Raw genomic sequence first — 16,420 nt, 5'->3', positions numbered from 1 at the left:
GATAAGTCTGATAACTATAACTGCATGAATGACTTCAGGAACCGATCAGCAATCGTAGCTCTTTCAAAGTCTCACGGAATTGAGATGATGATGATACGCCATTTAAGATAAGTGATCATATAATCCTCTATTCTAGATATCAGACGGACAAATACATGAAACAATGTCTTACTTATTGTCCAGCAGTTTGTTTCCCGATTTCCAATTTGTTTGACATAGAACTTAATCGAACACATCAGTTTAGTTCTGACCGGGCCCGGTACATAGTGTCACACCCCGATCCTCGCGGAATCGATCGAGGCGTGATATATTGTTCAAAGTCTCATGACAACTATGTTATAATATGATTAGATTCAATTAAGTACTAAGTATGCAAACAAGATCCACAACATACAAATACAAATCCAAATATGAACAACATTTATTACATCAAATTTAAATAGTCTTGTGGATTTCTAAGGCACAACCTATTTTTCATCAACTTCATTCTTCAAATCTGCATCATGGGTAAAAACAGGTCAACTACGAGAGTTGGTGAGTAATCTAATTTTAGTAGAGAAAATTGTGAAGTTGGAACCTTTATAATTGGAAATTTGTTTTCTTTTGAAGTCGGCAAACAATTGTATTTGAGATAACGGTTTATATATCAAAAATTGATTAACAAATGATAACAACAACAATAAGTCCTCACCCTATATATACATATGTATATATATATATATATATATATATATATATATATATATATATATATATATATATAAATATATATAGGATGGAGCATCTAATCATCATACACACTCAACCACGTGCGATCAATCACCTTAGCGTCCCAAGGTGGGGTGGTCAACCCAATAGCGCTATTATTGTCCATAACGTACCTCAAGAATACGGGCATAGTCATGGAGATTAGACTAAAAATGGTAATGCACTACAAGTACATGTAGCGTAAACAAACAATAGTTATACAATTAATGACTCACGTATAAATGTCCCAACAATGTCTCAATTGTGATAAAACAATAAAATGAAGTTGGAATATATTAGAACCACATGATACACCCCAAAAGTATTGAAAATTATAAAGTATGGGGTAGATTACTCACATTAGTCCCAAAACGAAATGCGTGTGTCGTACGATAGACGGTTCGGGTCAAAATGGCGTAGAACCTAATATAATTAATAGTTTTGGTTTAGGAACTGCTAAACGAGAATAGAGTACTAATACAAATAATTAGACACATATTCTTATATTAGATGAATTAACAATAATTCATTTTGATTATAATATTAAGGTATTCATTTGTTAAATGAATTTTAAATTGAATTAATTACTTTGCATAATTAATTTATATTTTCAATTTAGGTCAGATTTTAATAATTTCTTATTAAAATAATAACTTACCCAATTATAATTATTTACAGATTTTAACAATTATTTATATGAAATAATCATTAAAATGCATTTTTACATGCTTAAATACTTAGGAAAATAGTTTTAAATAGTAAACAGTATTGAAAAATTATGAAATTATTAGAAAATCATTATTTCATACAATATGAATTACTGTAAAATTTGTATATTTTTCTGAACTGTTTTAGTATTTATTTAATATTTTAATGATTAAACAACACAAAATTCGGGAAAAATAGTAAATGATTCTCAAAAAATCTGTAAAATTACCCATAATTTTATAACATGATGTAGAGCCCAGTGTATAAGTTTCAGATATTTGTGACTAAGGGAAGTATTTTTTATATATTTCATTATTAAGTAATCAATAAAATCATAAATAATAGTAAACAGTAATATAAATGCATGAAACTTCATATATCATGTTTAATCAGTATACATGTCATCCCAGAATTTTCTCAGAATTTATTGAATGCAACAAGTATTTTATGTGAATTATTGCCCTACTTTGTTGCAATAATTATGATAATTCAATAAAAATAAGTTATTTTCTGAAAATTTCCAGAACTTCTTATTTTATTGATGGTATTCTGAGAAAAATCAGGTTTATGCAAAAAATGAGTTTTAGATATTTTGGTGGATTTAATTTGTTTCTTGTATGAATTTGAAACTTTTAACAACATACCTTGATGAATGCTTCAAGAGGGATGAATATTTGAGTATAATAGATTGTTCTTGGATGGAATATGAGTATTCTTGGAGGAAATTTCGAGATTGAGAGTGAGAGAAAGAATAGAGAAGGTTTAAGTGGTGAAGAGAATAATGTGTTGGGAGAAAAAGGAAAGGAAGGTGGATGGGAGGTGTGAGTGGGAGACCATGAGAATAATCTTTTTTGCTTTTGGTGGTCTTCATAATTTCCCACTAACACAAGCATCTTTTACATAATTAATATAAGAGTTTTATAAAATTTAAAGTAAAGTTTATAAAAATGGAGTTTTATAAAAGATGGGTTATTATTTGATTATAACAATCTACTTTGATTTGAAGTTTAATTAGAGAATTCAAGTTTGATTCTTTTAATTTAATTAGAGCATTATACTTTGATTTGATTTTAATAGGGTATCATAATTTAATTTGATTATAATTATAACATTGTACTATACTATGTTGCTATTAACGTCAATTTATATCGTAGTGTATGGGTTTTGATCCTATTAGCGTCAAGTAATATTGAGTAGGGTTTGAATGAGATTGAGAGGTTTCATTTGTGATCTTTTTGAGTGTCCGGCTTCGCAACGCAAGGTCCATAGACCCCGTTAAGCCATGATTTAGAGTCCTACACAATCCCTATGATTGTGCAATAGTGTTTTATCGCTTTGGTTCGTTGTTTAGCACTGTTAAGGCTAAGGAATATCAAACACATGAACTTTCCAATTGATGTTTTCTCATTAAAATAGCTAATTGTACAGTGATTACATAACGTAAACCCTAACATACAAGGGTTAATGGAGTTGACCGGTTTGACTTGTTGACTTGGTTTGACTTTGAATTGACCGAAAGTTGATGGTTGTCACATTATCCCCCCCGTTAGAGGGAATTTCGTCCCGAAATTTGCATTTTGACTGGGACTTCAAGAGTTTGGAAAAGATGTGGAAAACTTTTCGTAGTACAAGAAATTGATTATGGTGAGGAACAACCCTCCTGATGTCACATGATGACCTTGGAAATTTCTTATTGTAACTTGAACTGAGTCAATTTAAAAGGAGTTTATTGTTTTGGGATGATAGAGTATTCTATGTGTGCTTTTATACTCCCTGTTTTATCCTTGGTATTACCACTATGAATATTTTATAACGTAGTTAGCGAGTTCCATCATTACGAATGTTTCAACAAATTTTGACGAAATTTGCATTATAAGTCCTACAAGTTCTTTTATAGTCGATTGACGTAAACTAGTCGTATATCATTAAGATTGCAAGGGCATTTTGGATGGGTGACCCCGCCTTAAGCCCATAACCAAACAAGGAACAGGGAATGAGGCAGAATCACACATTCTAAGTCCATAGAATCTTAATGATATATGACCATAATGTTTACACTAGCCCTCATAGATTCCAGGGGCGTAGTATTATTGGGCTAGAAGTAGGAATTGTAGTTCAAAATAAAATAGTTATAAGACTGCTATCTTCAAACTTGGGCTTTGGCCCCTCCCGATTCCTAATCAGAATGGTCCAATACTCCCAATTCTCCAAGCGACCAAGCGGTATCAAGAAATCAAAATCGATTCATCCCCATTTTCCCAATTCGCTGCCTATCTCGCCTGTTGTTCGTTTGTCGCTGTCTCGCCAAGTAAGTCGCCTGGTCTCACTCTCGCCAATCGCCATCGCCAAGTGCCCAAGTCCCCATTCTCACTTCACAGAAATCAGGTATGTAATCCCGAGACCCAAATGCTGTTCAGATGTTCTTTCTTTTCTGATTGTAAGATTGTTGATTGTTGGTGTTGGCGTATTGCACTGCTGCTACTGTTTTCAGTCAGTCCGTTGCCTATTTATGCGTTACTACTGTCTTACTGAGTTTCTTTTTAATTTGGCTGTCATTTGTGATTTGGCGATTTTCCAATTTGATTTATAAGTTATGAACTTATAGATTTGGTTATTGTTAAATGAGTTATTGGTTATTGTTCAAATTTTGATTTTGATTTTTTTTTTGTTAATTTCAGTTTATAATATTTTCGGCCCCCCTCCCCCAAGTTAATTGTTCAAGCTCCGCTACTGATAGATTCACTGGTAAAAACCCTGAGTTTTTACATAGATGATAAGACTTATTTGGGTTTTGTCGTGTTCCCAAGATTCATGGTTTATAGACTTGAATAGATGCTAGTTTTAGTAATAAAAAGAAATTTAGAATTTAAATGTCGATGTTAGATGCTTGTACTGATATTTAAGGGGTTAAAAAAAATAAAGTTTTATTAGTTACCTATAGCGACACTCAAGTCATAATTTGCATGTGTGAAGACTTGGAGTACTTTCTAATGAAAAGTGTGCTACTGGGGAAATTCGAAACTGGTACGTAGCTTCAAAGTCAAGAATATGCAGTAGGCATGTGATGCATTAAATGCATGAGGCACAAAAGTCCTAATTTGCAGCAACATATACGTATATGTGTGTGAATTGAAGAAGAAGGTTACGGCTCAAAGACCATTCATTTCCTCTTTATTTTTTATTTATTACTCCTCCCACTTACCTTATATAAATCATCACAGAAGAAGGTAACGGCTCAAAGACCATTCATTTCCTCTTTATTTGTTATTTATTACTTCTCCCACTTCCCTTATATAAATCATCACAGAATAAGGTTACGGCTCAAAGACCATTCATTTCCTCTTTATTTGTTATTCGTTACTTCTCCCACTTCCCTTATATAAATCAGCACATTCTTACCGCGACTCTTTAACTTCTCCCTCACAAATGGATCCGCCTGCAGATCATCAAAACCCCATAGATGACCTCGATCGGTTTCAGTACTTTGATCATCAGGATCTGTTCAGGTATATATAAATGTCACTCATTACACCATCTTTCGCACAGAAAAGTGATTTTGTTTATATTGATCAAAACATGGTTTGATTTTTGCAGTGGTGACCTGCTCAACCATCAGGATTTCGAGTTGTCGGAAAAATCGCATGAAGTGCTCGATCAGAATGTTTCCACAGTACTTAACAAAGATCAAAACATCATTTCTAGAAATGAGTTTCACGATTTGGATCCCCTTAAAGACATAAGCTTATAGGATTGTTGGGAGGATGGTAATTTACCATTGGTTAGTTTCAGTGAAGACTGTAAATCCGGTGGTGAGGCTACAGGTAGTTCTAGTGCTGCCACCACTGATCACGGTGACCGGAAGGTGGCAAATAGATTGAGACCATTGGAGTTTGAAGAGATAGCGAAGTACTTTGAGATGCCGATAATCATGGCAGCAAAGGAACTAGGGATAGGGTCAACATTGTTGAAGAAAAGATGCAGAGAGCTAAACATAAATAGATGGCCTCATAGAAAACTTAAGAGCCTTCAATCCCTCATTCAAAATGCCAAGGTAAACTACGATAATAACCTTCTATACATTACTCATGCATGTATGCATGCACTTGGTAACCAAAGTTGTTTTGGTATTTTCTAAAATTTTAATTATTAGTTTCTTTATAACATAAACATAGGCCCTAGGCATATGCCACATCGAATCAATTGTTTTACTACGATTTCTGATTTATATTTACATAAACTTAACTCATTGTAAATTTTATGAACTCACACGAAAAATATATTGCATCTACCTAAAAAAACTAGGAGTTGGGATTAAAGGAGGAGGTAGAGACGTTAGCAGGGCACAAGAAGATGATGGAGAAATTGCCAGGTATGGAATTGACAGAAAGAACAAAGAAGCTTAGGCAAGCTTGCTTCAAAGCTATTTATAAGAAGAGAGGACTTAACAATCCTTAGTCCTTACCTTTTCTTTTAGCCATTTTGTTATAATTAGTGGATTTTAATCTACATTGTATGTGTTTTTCTCTTGATAGATTGATACCCTTTTTAGTTTCATTGTGTTTGTCTATTGATTTTTAATGCAGAAAATTTTGTATAATTTGGGTATTATAGTTTGTATTATGTATTTAGCTATATTCTAGATTGCCGACATGACTACGCTGACGACTCTATACCAGAGGTCTATATAAATAGACTTATGAATTTAGTAGGAATAACTTGATTATAATCTTGTGATTTGTTCCATGTCTGATCCACTCCTAAGATTCACTCGACATGCCCCCAGTTATGTGTAATTAAAATTTTATTAGACTGTTGATCCTAATGAGTCTACCCTAAGTCCACAACCAAACAAGGAACATGTCAACTATGAGAAACACGCATATGGACTTGTGAGTTATTTGTAAATTGATTATGGAAATAAAGTTTTTTTTTTTTAGACATTGTTGGGTAAAATAATTGTAAAACACTTGTTGGGCCATGGTTAGGAGTGTTGGGCACCTTTTGGGCTTTCCATGGTTACTAAATGTGAAACATGTAGCACTTGCGTGGGCCCCCACAAAACTAAGTTTTCACATTTCTTTCCCACTTCTAGGCCCATTAGGGAACTTAATAGTCCAATGAGTTGGCCATTTTGGAGTGTATCCTTTTGGATACGTTTGATAAGGTTGGGTATTTTGATGGCTCAAAAGTAATGTGAATGTCGCGCTTTGGCCTATAGGTTTGGGAACTCTCGCCTTTGGTCCCCAGATAAGCAAACTGGTCCCTCGGTTGATTGGGATGTATACGAATGCTTACCTAGTCAGGACTTTCGGGCTACCGGCACCTCCCCCTTCCTGTTACTACGCATCTATTACTATGATCCTACCCAACTAGAGTGGATGACTTTGAATTTCCTATGAGCTCTAAGGAATACATATATGTATATACATTTTGTTAAACAACTTCAGTATGTGTGTGATTTTCAGAGAAAGTGGAGAATATTCACAAGTGTATGCACACATATAAGTGTCAGGAGTAATACGTATGCACATAAGGGAGCAATTAACCCACAAAGGTATTCCTTGGAGTTTCTAAGTGCGAATTGCATACAGTTGTGTGTGCATTTTATAAACTAGCATACGAGAGGACCCTAGAGGCTATAGACTAGGTCAAGGCAATTAACCTAATTCCCTATAGTCAAGGGCTCTTATACCAATCTGTCACACCCCGATCCTCGCGGAATCGATCGAGGCGTGATATATTGTTCAAAGTCTCATGACAACTATGTTATAATATGATTAGATTCAATTAAGTACTAAGTATGCAAACAAGATCCACAACATACAAATACAAATCCAAATATGAACAACATTTATTACATCAAATTTAAATAGTCTTGTGGATTTCTAAGGCACAACCTATTTTTCATCAACTTCATTCTTCAAATCTGCATCATGGGTAAAAACAGGTCAACTACGAGAGTTGGTGAGTAATCTAATTTTAGTAGAGAAAATTGTGAAGTTGGAACCTTTATAATTGGAAATTTGTTTTCTTTTGAAGTCGGCAAACAATTGTATTTGAGATAACGGTTTATATATCAAAAATTGATTAACAAATGATAACAACAACAATAAGTCCTCACCCTATATATACATACGTATATATATATATAAATATATATAGGATGGAGCATCTAATCATCATACACACTCAACCACGTGCGATCAATCACCTTAGCGTCCCAAGGTGGGGTGGTCAACCCAATAGCGCTATTATTGTCCATAACGTACCTCAAGAATACAGGCATAGTCATGGAGATTAGACTAAAAATGGTAATGCACTACAAGTACATGTAGCGTAAACAAACAATAGTTATACAATTAATGACTCACGTATAAATGTCCCAACAATGTCTCAATTGTGATAAAACAATAAAATGAAGTTGGAATATATTAGAACCACATGATACACCCCAAAAGTATTGAAAATTATAAAGTATGGGGTAGATTACTCACATTAGTCCCAAAACGAAATGCGTGTGTCGTACGATAGACGGTTCGGGTCAAAATGGCGTAGAACCTAATATAATTAATAGTTTTGGTTTAGGAACTGCTAAACGAGAATAGAGTACTAATACAAATAATTAGACACATATTCTTATATTAGATTAATTAACAATAATTCATTTTGATTATAATATTAAGGTATTCATTTGTTAAATGAATTTTAAATTGAATTAATTACTTTGCATAATTAATTTATATTTTCAATTTAGGTCAGATTTTAATAATTTCTTATTAAAATAATAACTTACCCAATTATAATTATTTACAGATTTTAACAATTATTTATATGAAATAATCATTAAAATGCATTTTTACATGCTTAAATACTTAGGAAAATAGTTTTAAATAGTAAACAGTATTGAAAAATTATGAAATTATTAGAAAATCATTATTTCATACAATATGAATTACTGTAAAATTTGTATATTTTTCTGAACTGTTTTAGTATTTATTTAATATTTTAATGATTAAACAACACAAAATTCGGGAAAAATAGTAAATGATTCTCAAAAAATCTGTAAAATTACCCATAATTTTATAACATGATGTAGAGCCCAGTGTATAAGTTTCAGATATTTGTGACTAAGGGAAGTATTTTTTATATATTTCATTATTAAGTAATCAATAAAATCATAAATAATAGTAAACAGTAATATAAATGCATGAAACTTCATATATCATGTTTAATCAGTATACATGTCATCCCAGAATTTTCTCAGAATTTATTGAATGCAACAAGTATTTTATGTGAATTATTGCCCTACTTTGTTGCAATAATTATGATAATTCAATAAAAATAAGTTATTTTCTGAAAATTTCCAGAACTTCTTATTTTATTGATGGTATTCTGAGAAAAATCAGGTTTATGCAAAAAATGAGTTTTAGATATTTTGGTGGATTTAATTTGTTTCTTGTATGAATTTGAAACTTTTAACAACATACCTTGATGAATGCTTCAAGAGGGATGAATATTTGAGTATAATAGATTGTTCTTGGATGGAATATGAGTATTCTTGGAGGAAATTTCGAGATTGAGAGTGAGAGAAAGAATAGAGAAGGTTTAAGTGGTGAAGAGAATAATGTGTTGGGAGAAAAAGGAAAGGAAGGTGGATGGGAGGTGTGAGTGGGAGACCATGAGAATAATCTTTTTTGCTTTTGGTGGTCTTTATAATTTCCCACTAACACAAGCATCTTTTACATAATTAATATAAGAGTTTTATAAAATTTAAAGTAAAGTTTATAAAAATGGAGTTTTATAAAAGATGGGTTATTATTTGATTATAACAATCTACTTTGATTTGAAGTTTAATTAGAGAATTCAAGTTTGATTCTTTTAATTTAATTAGAGCATTATACTTTGATTTGATTTTAATAGGGTATCATAATTTAATTTGATTATAATTATAACATTGTACTATACTATGTTGCTATTAACGTCAATTTATATCGTAGTGTATGGGTTTTGATCCTATTAGCGTCAAGTAATATTGAGTAGGGTTTGAATGAGATTGAGAGGTTTCATTTGTGATCTTTTTGAGTGTCCGGCTTCGCAACGCAAGGTCCATAGACCCCGTTAAGCCATGATTTAGAGTCCTACACAATCCCTATGATTGTGCAATAGTGTTTTATCGCTTTGGTTCGTTGTTTAGCACTGTTAAGGCTAAGGAATATCAAACACATGAACTTTCCAATTGATGTTTTCTCATTAAAATAGCTAATTGTACAGTGATTACATAACGTAAACCCTAACATACAAGGGTTAATGGAGTTGACCGGTTTGACTTGTTGACTTGGTTTGACTTTGAGTTGACCGAAAGTTGATGGTTGTCATACATAGGTCACAAAAAAATCATCGAGGGGCCCAGATATCGCTTCTAATCCAAGAAGGAACATATAAACTTCGACTCATATGCTTGTTATACTACTTGTTGAATCATACACAAATGAACGTTTTATAACATCGAGTTACCAATGCGTTTTCGTACAATCAATGTATAACCAACTCATAGTCAACAACTCATATCTCTAGGTTTGAAGACTTATATGATATTACCGTCTCACGATCACTCGAGATAAATTCCATGAAGTGATACAAGTGAGTGTGGGTTGAATCCAATACTCAGAACTTATGAGCACTCATGAATGTTGTAGCAACTCTTGCTATGTCCAACACTTTAGACATCTACAAGCCAGCTTCATGACAGTCTTGATTCATATCTACTTCCAACATATGACCGACTGTGGAGAATTTGAATAATATGATATACCATAACATAATTATTCTGGAAGTCAAAACATGCAAAATGAAATGATAGTAAACAATTGACAGAAGATAGCAACACTTTACGTATAAATAAACAACAACTTTTATTTATCATCACATGTCAATTACACTTTACAAAATTCAAAGCTATCTAATTTCTAAAACTAATATCATCCTTTAGCCCTATGCACCTCGCATGCTGAAGATGCTTAACCCTACCCAGTCCCTTCGTGAGGGGATCTGCTGGGTTCTCATCCGATGATACCCTCTTTTCCACGAGGAGTCCTTCTTCTATTCGATGACTGATGAAATGGTATTTTTTGTCGATGTGTCTGGATCTTCCGTGATCCATTGGTTCCTTGGCTAAGGCAACTGCACTTTCACTATCACAGAAAATCTCTATAGGCTCCTTTATAGTTGGTACAACTCCAAGGTCTCCAATGAAGTTCTTTAGCCATATAGCCTCCTTTGCTGCCTCGCTTGCCGCTATATACTCTAATTTGCAAGTTGAATCAGCCACTGTCTCCTGCTTGGAACTTTTCCAAGTAATTGCTCCTCCATTTTAAGGTAAAGACCCAGCCTGACTGAGAGCGGAAATTATCCCTATCAGTCTGGAAGCTAGCATCACTATACCCTACTACTCTCAAGTCATCACTCCCACCGAGGGTAAGGACCCAGTCCTTAGTCCTGCGCAAGTACTTGAGAATGTTCTTTACCGCAGTCCAGTGAGCCTTTCCAGGATTCCCCTGATATCTGTTGACCATGCTCAACGCAAAGGCCACATCAGGATGAGTACAAGTCATAGCATACATGATCGAGCCTACAACGGAAGCATATGGTACTCGACTCACCTTAGCTATCTCAGCCTCTGTACTCGGGCTCTGAGTCTTAATCAATCTGGCGTTACTCTGGATCTGTAACTCTCCTTTCTTGGAATTATGCATGCTGAACCTATTCAGCATCTTATCCAAGTAGGTACTCTGAATAAGTCCAATTAGTCTCTTACTCCTATCTCTCAAAATCCTTATCCCTAGGATATAGGCAGCTTCTCTAAGGTCCTTCATAACGAAACACTTCCCAAGCCAAGACTTCACTTCCTGCAGAGTTGGGATGTCATTTCCTATGAGTAGTATGTCATCCACATACAATACCAAAAAGCTAACTATACTCCCACTAGCCTTTACATATACACAAGATTCATCTTCGCTCCTCGAAAAGCCAAATTCTTTGACTTTCTCATCGAAACAAAGATTCCATCTGCGAGGTGCTTGTTTCAATCCATAGATGGATTTATCAAGCTTACACACTCTATTAGGTTACTCTATACTGACAAAACCCTCTGGCTGGCTCATGTAAAAATCCTCAGCCAACCTTCCATTAAGGAAAGCGGTTTTGACATCCATTTGCCATATTTCATAATCATGAAATTCAGCAATGGCTAACATAACCCAGATAGACTTAATCTTTGCTACTGGTGAGAAGGTGTCATCATAATCAACTCCCGGAGTTTAAGAAAAGCCCTTTGCAACCAGTCGCGCCTTATAAGTGTGTACATTACCATCCATGTCGGTCTTCTTCTTGAAGATCCATTTGCACCCGACTGTCTTACGACCTGGTACATTGCCAACCAAGTTCAAAACTTGATTGTAATACATGGACTGTATCTCGCTGTCGATAGCCTCTTTCCATTTAGTAGCCTCAGGGCCTGCCATGGCTTCCGTGTAGCTCTTAGGTTCATCCAGACTTACTAGTGTGTTATCACTGATAAGTGTATCACCTTCCATAGTAATATGGAAACCATAGTAATGCTCAGGTGCATTCCTAACTCTCATGGAACGCCTCAAAGGTACAAACTCGTCAGTCGGATCAACAGGAGTTTCCTCCTCAGGTTGATTCTAGGGTTTGAGGTTCCTTCACCACTTGACTCTTGAATTTCTTCAAGGTCAATTTTCCTCCCACTGTTTCCCTGGCTTATGAACTCTCTCTCTCGAAAGACCCCTCTCCTTGCTACAAAGACCACATTATCACTAGGTATGTAGAAGAGGTAACCAAAGGATTTCTGTGGGTAGCCGATGAAAATACACCTCTCACTTCGAGGTTCGAGCTTATCGTGAGTCTCGCGCCTCACGAAAGCCTCACAACCACAAATCTTGATGTGGTCTAGATTGGGAACTTTTCCAATCCACATCTCGTGAGGTGTTTTGGTAACCTTATTGGTAGGGACTAGATTAAGGATATGGGCGAAAGTCTCCAAGGCATACCCCCAAAATGAGATTGGTAGCGAAGCTCGACTCATCATGGAACGAACCATGTCCAACAAGGTTCGATTACGCCTCTCAGCCACACCATTAAGCTATGGTGTTCTGGGAGGTGTCAATTGTGAGACAATCCCACATTCCTTAAGATAGTCAAGGAACTCTGTACTAAGATACTCACCACCTCGATCGGATCGAAGCATCTTAATGTTCCTGCCCAACTGATTCTCCACTTCCTGTTTAAACTCCTTGAACTTTTCAAAGGTTTCTGACTTATGCTTGATTAAGTAGACATATCCATATCTACTATAATCATCAGTAAAAGTCACATAGAAGCGGTTAGCATCCCTTGTGGTGGTTCTGAAAGGTCCACACACATCAGTATGTATGAGGTCCAACAAACCCTCACCCCTGGCATAAGAACCAATGAAGGGTGAGTTTCTCATTTTTCCAAGTAAACAAGATTCACAACTATCATCCGACTTTAGGTCAAATGAATCCAAGACTCCATCCTTTTTGGAGTTGGCCTATGCGTTTCTTGCTTACATGTCCAAGACGACTATGCCATAATGATGCTTTATCCAAGTTAGTGGAAGAATCAATACACAACACATTATTTCATAGGTTATCTACAACCGACACAGTTTCATATACACCATCACAAGGTAATGCTTTAAAATAAAGAACATTATTAAAGAAAGCATTAATACCACCGCATTCATTATCAAACGAAAAGTTAAACCCTTGTTTGTACAAACCATGAAAGGAAATAATATTTCTTGTCATTTCAGACGAGTAACAACATTTATTCAAATCTAATGTTAACCCACTACTTAGAAACAAAGAATAAACTCCAATCTTGGTGACAGGTGAAGCTTTCCTATTCCCCATGATTAAGTTTATCTTCCTATGCTCCACATTCTCACTTCTTCTTAGTCCCTGCAAATCAGAACATATGTGAATACCACAACCTGTATCAAGGACCCAAGAATTAGAATGGGGTGAGTTATTAGACAATATAATGTAAATACCTGCATCGTTGGGTTTCACTTTCCCATCCTTAACATCTTGCAGGTACTTTGGGCAGCTTCGCTTCCCAAAGTACTTCGATTTTTCATGGCAATAGAAGCATGCAGCCTCTTTAGGGTTGGCAGAAGGAGTGACAGAACCACCTTTGGTTCTACTTGAAGAGGAGCCATCAAGGGACTTTCCCTTGGTACCTTCGAAGGGCTCTTCCTCTTCTTACCTTTACCTTGCCTGATTTCCAAGACAGGGGCCGCGGTAGGAGTAGGAGTGGTAACAACCGATTTACCTTTATGACCACTTTCGACGGTCTTCAAAAGTCCTTGAAGTTTGTTGAGTGTAACTTCCTCCTTGTTCATGTGAAATGTCATTCGGAATTGATCATAACACGAAGGTAAGGAGTGAAAAATGATGTCAATTTCCAACTCCTCGGGGAAGTTCACATTCAATTTCAGCAAACGGTCCACGAATCTTTGCATTTTCTACATGTGGCCCGTGATGGGTTCACCATCCTTCATTCGGGTTGTTATCATGGAGGAGATGATTTCATATCGCTCTTGACGAGCACTCTGATGGTATCTGTCCATCAAATCCTGGTGCATCTCAAAAGGATAAAAGTCCTCATAGGGCTTTTGGAGCTCGGCTGTCATCGTGGCCAACATGATACATGCCACTTTGGTGGCATCTCTCTCATTAGTCCGGAATTCAGCGATCTCCTCAGGAGTAGCAGACGACTCATCAAGTTCCTTAAGCTCCTTGTCGAGGACATATTCCTTGTCCTCATACCGAGTGACCATCCTGATGTTCCTGATCCAATCCATAAAGTTGGATCCATCGAAGATGACTCTCCCACAAAGGTTCATGAGAGAGAAGGAGCTGGTAGGGTTTGAGCCAGAAGCAACATTGTTGGAAGACATCTAAAAAAAAGAAGGACAAGTTTAGATTAGATATAAAGATAGTCCTTAATAAGACACCCAAATGTAATATTAAGGCTAGGACCCAACACAATATTTTATAACTTAGAAGAGGGATGCCGTAATCCAAGCTATAAAATATTTGAAGGTAGGTGAATGACGAATCACCAATTTCCACCATAAAAACGAAATGTATTATTAGGTTTTAATTGGTTTTGAAACTCCTACATTCTTTTGAGATTCATTGAACTTTTCAATGGCATGTTTCAATCTCGAGTGCACCCTTCAAGTTTTGTGACTGGGATACCGAGGATCACAGAACAAGGTGTGAATTAACCATGCAAATTACTTGGTACTCTTAATGTTTATCACCTAACCGATGTGCCGGTTAACCACACGCGCTTCACCGATCTATGATAAACCTTAAGCCACCCTTTGCCTATGTAACGACCCAAAAATCATGACTAAAAATTTCTTTTTAAAAACATTACTTAAACCACAATTGTCAATTCAGAACATAAATCATAACATAGAATCATAATGTTAAAACATAATCTTCTTATCAGAGTAAAACATCCCAGGCTGACTAGCTATGGTGTGTGCCATGCGATCATCTCGAGCTCTACTCTCTGCTACCGGAAATACCTGAAACCAAAACTGAAAACTGTAAGCACGAAGCTTAGTGAGCTCCCCCAAACTACCATATACCATACAATAACACATAAAGCACATACTGAGCCTTGCCCACTGCATCAGACCGAAGCCCGTACTAACTGGGACCTTGCCCCCTGCATCGGACCGAAAGCCGGACTAACTGGGGCCTTGCACCCTGCATCGGACCGAAGTCCGGACTAACTGGGGCCTTGCCCCCTGCATCGGACCGAAGTCCGGACTAACTGGGGCCTTGCCCCCTGCATCGGACCGAAGTCCAGACTAACTTGACATATCATAACATGATCATAGCATATAACATAAGCACATATACTGCATACTGCATTGGACCGAGGTCCGGACTAACTAACACATAAACATGCCTGAATCACAAAGACACCAAGCATACTGAACTACTGCATCGGACCAAAGTCCGGAACCACTGCTATCTAAACGGGCCGGCATTGTGGCCGTAGACCCGTTCCTACTGGAAGGAAAACTCACATGTACTGCTGAACTCTGCTGATAATCCTCTGGCCGCTAATCGACTATTCTCTGAAGCGCTGATCTCCTAGCTTACCGAGCTACCAACACCAAATAATAGAATTTAGCCTAAACTGTCCTCCAGAGGTCAACTAAGTCAACTCTGGTTAAGGTCCTGGTCAAAGTCAACCTTCCAGTTGACTCGACTCGCCGAGTTGTTCTACCAACTCGCCGAGTCCATGCTCCTCAAATCCCAAACAACCCCGACTCCACTCGTCGAGTCTAGCGAGAACTCGACGAGTTCTCCTTCATCTAACACTTCAGGACTATCTTCAACCGACTCGCCGAGTTGTTCTACAACTCGCCGAGTCCATCTTCATCGGCTAAGGAGATTGCCTTGGACTCGCCGAGTTCCTCCTTGAACTCGTCGAGTACCATGATCTTCATGACCATCACGGACACAGACTGGCTGAGTCCTTCTCTAACCCCACTCACTGATCTGACTCATAAACATAAGGGTTTGGGTTTTGCGACCCGACTCGCCGAGTCCATGAGCTGACTCGCCGAGTCCTCTTTGAGACAACTCTATTTTGTCAATTTCAGTCTATTCCAACACTCCTAACTCATAGATCTGGACTCCTTATGCTAGCATTGCATGTAAAGTTGCTAACTTTACATGCATGCAAGGTGCTATGAGGCTAGAACACCAAATCCAAGCTATAATGGAGGTCTAAGCCATGAAAGGAAACCATAGCTGAGAAAAGCTTCTTCCTCAGAGCTCCTAAGGCTCAAAGATGCTTCGATCTAGTCTCTATTCATCCTCAAAGGCTC

This window comes from Lactuca virosa, chromosome 6 (assembly GCF_052849685.1).
Source record: "Lactuca virosa cultivar CGN04683 chromosome 6, Lactuca_virosa_CGN04683_v6, whole genome shotgun sequence".
NCBI lineage: Eukaryota > Viridiplantae > Streptophyta > Magnoliopsida > Asterales > Asteraceae > Lactuca > Lactuca virosa.
Note: the sequence above shows the minus strand (reverse complement) of the source record.